Here is an 8,095-nt window from a genome sequence, read left to right on the forward strand (position 1 = left end):
CATAATTTATCACTAAAAATACATCAGCGGGAGTCTTATTTTGCGTATATAGTGTAATATTAACTGAAGCTTATGACAAGGCTATTTTTCTTTAAAAGTTCAAACAATAGTCTGTGAGTAAGGTGCCTCTAACCAGGGAGGAAGTTTCAATAAGAAAGTCTGCCCATTTACTGAAACCGCAATTACCAAGTGGCATGAATAATAGGAGAACTAACCCCAGTCTCTGATCCACTTAGGTCAAGCAGTCAAGCGCACATATTTTCAAGCAGGGGAAGCAGGGTCCCAAAGGCCATACAGCACTGCACCCCAGTCTCCCAGGACCTTTGTTCTTTTGTCCTGATCCTCAAATGGGGGGAGGGCCAACCGTTATCCAGGGTAGCACCTTCCTAGACAAGGCTAGGGACTTTGCGATTACATACGCTCCCCCCAGAGGCTTTGCCATCACAGTGGAATCACCTCTGCAGGCTTTTTGGCTGGAGGGGCACCAACACAGTTTCACCAATTTCTTGGGGGAAATGTTTTATTTTAGATTATTTTAGGCAATACTTTTACCAAGTAGTCCACTACTATACGAGTCACTATCTTCCAGCCTTCTATGTTTTCTCATATGTGGCTCAACTGTGCAGGCATATTTCAAGCCTCTCCTCATGTCACATGTGCTAACATCTTGTTGACCAAAAACAAGTCACATGGCCAGTCCCTAAGTCAACATGTTGGAAAGTATAGTCTTCCCATGTAGATGGTAGTCATGGTAAGTGAATATTTTCTGAACACTAATCTTTATTTACCATAATACTTAACTAGTTTTATGACACATTTAAAAAATAGCCTGTCTACAGAGAAAGGTAATTGGAATATTTGAAAATCATCCTTTGGGCTTTCAAACAGGCATTTATGCATCTGTGGATATCTTGCTATTTCATTTGTGCCACATAAATATTTTTAATTATATTGTTGACACATACTCTTTTTTGAAAGGATATTCACATACACGGGGAATGAAGTCTCTTACTATTTCTATCACCCTTTCTTAGAAAATTTGTAACCACTTCCTATGACACATAAGGGACACAGGCTATAAAGGAAAAGTTTATGAGCTGCCCGGGTGGCTCAGTAGGTTAAGCAGCAGACTCTTGGTTTTGACTGAGGTCTTGATTTCATGGTCACGAGATCTAGCCCACTATTAGGCTCCATGCATGCTCTCTCTAAAATAATAATAATACTGGAGGGCACTTGTGGGGAAGAGCACTGGGTGTTATATGGAAAGCAATTTGACAATAAACTATTTATAAAAAATAAAATAATAATACTAAAGAAAGGATTATTATCTGCAAAGGTTTATTAATCTTCAGCCTACTTGATATTTTCTGGCATCTTACACAGAAAAAGAAGTATGTTCTAGTAACAGAGATAGATTGCACACATGAACAGAATCCTATTGGTTTTGATGCAGGCTGGCTGAGTTTAAGAACCCAGGAAAGGGTCCCACAGAACCAGCCAAGAGAGTTTTTGCCTTCACATGGGAGAGAAATCAAATATAAACCAAAAAAGTGGAAACAGAGTTATTGAATAATGTAAGTGACAGGTAGAGAATAGCAGAGTGTCTGGGAGACTTAGAAAGGAAAGGAAAAGAAAATGAGTCTCATTGTTCCTTGGGGCTAAGGGTTTATATTGGAAAGTACCTAGGGTACGTGTTCCTTCAGGAATCTATACTAAGGTCCAATCAAAGGCAAGTGTCAGGTGAGCAATGGGTGTTATTCCATAAATTACCAAAAGTAGGAGTATTGTTGCCAAAGGCAGCCAAGGTTTGCTTGAAGCTAATGTCTTGGAACATGTTTGGTTTCTGGCTCTTCTTAGGTGTTATCAGATATTTGGGGCCAAGGACAAAATTCAGAATCATTAACTTTCTTTCCTCTCCCTTGGAGTGGGAACATAGCTTCTCTGGCTTATTCAGAGGCAAAATACAGAACATGAGTAAATGGGACCTGGCAGAAAAACAGCAGAGACAGAACCTTTCTAAAAGGGATTTCCTTCTGCTACCCTAGTTCAGTGTAACCTCTTTATAGATAAAGAATTTCTGAGAAATACACTTCTTAGAAATAATTTACCTTATTAAAAAATCAACTTGGTGAATTGAATAAAACTATCTGAAGATGGCAGATATTTTTGTTTTCTGTTTTGCTTGCTTTTTTATGAATCCTGATTGTAGATGTTTGAGGGATTTGTGGACCAAGGAAAACAATATGACCAGGACAGGCACCAGCACACCAAATTTATCTGGCTATCCCTTTATAGAGTTACATATGCAGGAAGTCTCTTTAGCACCTTTAGGTATAGGTCTAAATGCTTAGGGGTCTACTACTCAGAAGAGGAGGGAGATAGGACTCCCAGGGGAGGGGGGCACCTGAGAGGGGCACATGGATAATGTTGCTTAGTTTCCTGGGGGGAGTCTTTGGGTCCAAAGCTCTGAAAAACAGCCGCACCTTGGGATTTATAACCGCAAAGCCCTATAAGATCAATAGGTGACAGCTTTGGGTGAGGTTTTATGGGAGTATTCAAAGCATGAAGGCTCTAAATGACTGAACATGTGTGTGCCGGTTATTTTTAAAATAATTAGATGTGCAAAACTTTGAGTCTGGTGCTGGCAGGCTTTGGAGCTAAAGGGTCTCAGTCTGTAGTGAAGAAATAAACAAGATAGAAGCCAATACACAGAGGCCGTTCTGTGCTCATGTATATGATGATGATGCAGTGGAAAGAAATAGCAGGTTAGGGTAACAGAACCTTGGCCTCAACTTGAGCTCTGATCTAAAGTTCTTGGGGATTTGGGTTAGGTATGTCACTTAGCATCTCTGAACCTGATCTTCCTCTTCTCTGAAATAAAAAGGTTCGATTAGATGAGGAGTCCACACACTATGGTTTGCTGGCCAAATCTGGCCCACCACCTGGTTTTGTAAATATTTTAATGGGACTCAGCCACATTCATTTATGTATGTATTGCCTGTGTACGTAGTCTGCTTTCCTCCTGCGAAGGCAGAGTTGAGTAGTTGTGAAAGAGACCATGTGGCCCACAAGCTTAAAATATTTATTATTTGGCCCTTTCTAGAAATGTGTGCAGACCCCTGGAGGAGGCTGTAGACTAGGCTTCCTTCAGCTTGAATCATTTTGATTAAAAAAAAATAATAAAAATAAAAGCCCAGCTCTTATCCTGTTGGTCAGAATTCCTGCTTCTTATTTTTACTTCTCTTTTGAACCATCAGTGTTTCAGTTGTGTGGCATCTTTGTATGTTTCATACCAAACATCACAGATATCATTTCTCCTACAGCTAAAATGATGTTGCCAGTCTTCCTGAATAAATCAGGAACTGTTAGCAAAAACAGATGGCAAAAATAATGTAGGAAAATGAAAAATACAATATTTAATTATAATAACATGAGTATTTTATGTTGAAAAAAATGTAATTACCTAATTGGATTTTAGCCATGGCATAAATCCGCTCTCTGTCTTCCTGGGAGTGGACCCAGCTATTCCATTTGAGCAGAGGTTCAAGTGTACGTTTTCACATATCATCTGGCATAGGAAGAAAATTGGTCAGAAGCAAGCCATTCATTTTAGTCACTTAATTTCTTTGGCAGGCATCATCCTTAATTATGAATTCAGTATTTCAGGTAGCAATCACTAGTTATTACAAGAAGCTTTGAATTGTCAGAAGTCAAACTGAAACCTCTCAGAAGTGATTATGTCTTCTTTCCCTAATAAAAGTCAAGATTGTTTTGCTGTATGATGAACAAAATTTTATATAGATTTGATTGTTATTGCCAACTCAAAGATAGTAAAACATATAGCAAAACACACTATATAACTCTGCATCATATATAATTTAAACATAATAAGAACACTCATTTTAACAAAAAGAGTATATGTTCACAGAATGTCTTTATCATATATATATACAAATGAATTCCTTCATGGAAACCCTTTTGAATGTGATTGAAATCACAATTTATTTAAATTCAGTTCTACTGTGCGAACTATGGTGAAGGCCCAGCAGATGTAACAGAAAGATAATGGCCATGGAGGCTCATTGACTTTCAAATAGAAAATGCAAATGGGAATTGAAAAATTTTAAATATACTTTCTGTTTACATGAAAAGTGCAGTATGCTATTTGACAGGGTTTTAGATTTCAATACATACTATGTTTGCTGTCTGTGCAAATTCATAATGGACCACATCTAGATCTGGCTGATACATGCTGAATCTTTACAATGTTCCAGGCACTGCTGTTGATGCTTTTACAACTGTTTCCTTATTTAGTACGGATGACAGCCCTGTAAACTAGGTTCTTTTTGTTGCTGTGGCTGGTTGATTGTGTTTATTGTTTGTTTGTTTCTATTGAATAGCTGAGGATACTGAGGTTCAGAAAAGTAAAGTGTACACTAAAAACACAGAATAAAAAAGCAGTAGAGCCAGGTGGCAAAGTCTATTGGCTTTAGATACCCAAATAGAATTAAGGGCGAAAACAGGTTCTATCTCACCAAGCTAAGCCCATGCTAATTCTGCTCTGGTTTACTGATATCCACATTGATTATAAGATGGGTAAAATCCAGGTTTAAAAACTGAAAATTAAAACAAATCCTTTATAGTACTTTTTGAGAATTTTTCATAACAAACATCAGGCATCAACAAAAACTGGTGGAATAGAGACAGTGAAAGAAAAACTAAAACTTATAAGCAAATACTAATTCGTAGGAAAGTCAAATTGTGGTGGTGGTCGCTGTTGTTACCTAAATCAAAAATTTTCAAATGGGCATTTCCTTTGTTTCCTGCTATGGTCAGCACTGTGACATTACGTTCTCCACCCCCCCCCCCACCATGGTCACATTTCTGCATTATTTAAGAAGTATCCCAGCAGAAGGGGTGCTGGTTGGCATCCAGCTTAGGCTCAGGTTGTGATCTCATGGTTCATAGGTTCAAGCCCCATGACGAGCTCTGTGCTGACAGCTCAGAGCTGGAAGCCTGCTTCACATTCTTTCTCCCTCTCTCTTTACCCACCTCCCCCATCACATTCTGTCTTTCTCTCTCGCTCAAAAAAAAAAAAAAAAAAACCACTAAAAAAATGTATTCCAGCGGAGGGCCTATTTGGATCCCATTTGATGAATGGCAATGGTGCACAAGTGCCAGGGAGGGAGCAACATGCCATGCCAGTTTGCAGTGATTGACGGAGAGGATTGGCCTATGTGATGGCCACCAGGTCAGATGGATCATGCTTCCTTAAGCGCAAAGGATCCGGTGCCATGGTGGTGCAGCTTTTGTTGATGCGGTGTTGTCTTCCCAACCTGTCTCCAGAACAGCATGATTTTGACAAGGCTTTTATTTCCTGCTGCTGAATAGTGCACATTCAATGCCTTGTCAGGTTGCAGCAGTGGTTAAAAGGACCCTTAGCCCAGCTTCCTTTATGTAAAGCTGTTGGCAGATACTGAGCTGTGTGGCGCACCTGGATATGTGCTGAAATAGCTTGTGTTTTGAGGCATATCTCAAATTCCAAAATGTGTACACTATAAAGCAAATGCCTGTCAGGTGAACAGCTTTTTCCCATAGAATTTCATTACAGAAGTAAAGTCACGTTTTCCAATATCTAACCAAGAAGACATTCGAACGTTGTAACCAGTTAAATAGTATGCTTAATATTCTGTGACAAAATAAAATATATTTTGAAAAAGTTTCTATACCTACACCCTGCTGGCACCCCACTCTCTTTCCGAAAGAATTATTCTTTCTTAGATGGTATTATTTTCTTCTTTGACCAGAAATCCTATCTCATTCTTTAACGTCTTACTATATGATTGCTGTGTAATAAGTTTGTGATAAGAGCTTGACATTTTTCTAAATCTGTTTTGATACTCCAATGATTATTATATACTTGTTGGTACTGAACATCTTCGGAGCACTTTCTGTATTGGGAAAATTTAGTACATTAGGGGTCTAGCCTGCCCAAGCTAGAAGCCTGAGTTTCTTTTTGATAATTCCCTTCAGTTAAAATTGGGCAAATGACCAAGACTCTGCCAGTCAGACAGACACACATGGGAGTCTGGTTAAGGGTAGGGTGATGTGAGCAAGAGGATGCTGGGTGGAGTTTACTAGGGAAGATACACAGGCCTGAGGAGGAGATATCTGTCAGAGAACCCCATGACCAGAGCTGGTGGCAAAGTGTGCCTGGGTTTGAGTTTGAGAGGCAGCCACCACGAGACTTCCACTGGAGTAGTTCACTGTGTAATCTCTGTGTTGGGTGTTAACCGTATTCCTCTAGTTCTGTCTTTGGCTTTTGCAGAGATTCAGTGAGTTGCTTCTATCTGTTGGGGGGTGGGTGGATGTAACGTCACTAGACTAGGTGCTCTTGCAAGATAACCAAGCTTTCGAACATTACATTTTAGTCTTTATTTTGATATCTCATGTGACTCAGAGTATAGAGAGGAAGAGTACTTAGTGCCAGATGCCAAAATTTTATTTATTCTATTCAATATTTTCTTTCTCTTTACTTTGCGTAACTCTTCACCAAGTATCGGTGTTTTCTCTCTTACTGCTCCAAGATTCTAAGTAAATGACCACATGCTTTTTGTATCTTTCCTGTTTATCCCAGAATCTTTCTTATGGTGAGTACTCAATAAATATTGAACATATATCTAAACACCCCTACCAAAACCTTGCAGTATAAAGCAAATTCTATGTACCAGGGTCTTGAAGCAAAGTATCGTGAAGTTTATCATGAGTAGAAAATGTAGCCTTAGAACATAATGGCTGAAAGATAACTTGAGGGAGGTAGTAGGAAGGTCAGATGGAAAGAAGGAAGGGAAATGTAGGACAGGAAATATAGGCAAAGTTTGTTTATGATCCACAAATTTTTCTTTTGTTCTGAACAAAATTGTTTCATAAACAATTAAAAATAGACATCATTTCAATCCTTTGAAAAAAATAGGTGGTTGTAGAATTTAATAACAATTATCTGGAATGTCATCTTACTTTTATAGTAAAGGGTGGAAAATGCCATACAAAAGATAAAATAATAAGTCAAGCTGCCAGCATGATAAAACATTACCAGAGTAATGTCACATTTAGACTGGACTCCTTTTTACTGGGATAACAGAATGCGAGTAAAGTTAGTCTTGAGGCAATAGGAATAAACAACTCTAACACGACATTAGAGGTGAGGAAGAAGGACCTGATTTAACAAAACAAGGATGAGATGTGCCATTTTCACAATATCTAAGCCTTGTGTGGGACAGAGCTCTCTTTTGGTTACTCCTTTCTTTATTGAATTTTTGCAATGAAGCCAATTTTACTTCCTATTAAGTGTTGCCAATTCAATTTTCAAAGCCTGCATGTCTCCACACACTTCTGCCTATCCTAAGAAACAATTAATAAGAATTCTTCAAACATGAAAGAAGAATTGGGTCAGAAAGGTACTCTGTTAAAACTGCATCATTCTCCCACAGCAGGGGAAAGATCAGCGAGGTATGATGAAGTGCAAGTGTCAATATAATGAAGGTGTACAATCAAAACATTTTAGAAGTCAAAGGTACTTTTAAGTTATCTTTGCCAATTTTCTACTCCCTTACGGGTCTGTTCACCAGTATGTCTGGAAGACGACTCTGTGGTTTTTGTTTAAATAACCTGTTATTGTGTGACTCTGTTTCCTCCTAAAGTGTCTGTGTATTTACTTGACAAAATAATTATTGATTAATTTGTATGCTACAAGCATAATTCTAGTAAGAGATGCACTAGATATCATATTTGAGATGTTGGGAGAGCATCTTTAGGATGTTTTTCCCATTTTACAATGACCTAAAATCAGTCTCACTTTAATTCCCATTATTAGGCATATACTTACTTAATATTAGTCAATAATGAAAAGGTCAATTTATTTTGAGTTTCATCCAAACAACTGAATTTATATTGGTGGACAGAGAGATAAGTACATGTTCCATTTAATTATACTTTTAAAAAAAATAGAATAATGTTCTCTATTAAAATATTAAGGCTTACTAACATAAAACACACCACATTTACAAGAGGATATATATTCAGATTAAGACTAAAG

The sequence above is a fragment of the Suricata suricatta genome, chromosome 4 (genome assembly GCF_006229205.1).
Source record: "Suricata suricatta isolate VVHF042 chromosome 4, meerkat_22Aug2017_6uvM2_HiC, whole genome shotgun sequence".
In the NCBI taxonomy this organism is placed as follows: domain Eukaryota; kingdom Metazoa; phylum Chordata; class Mammalia; order Carnivora; family Herpestidae; genus Suricata; species Suricata suricatta.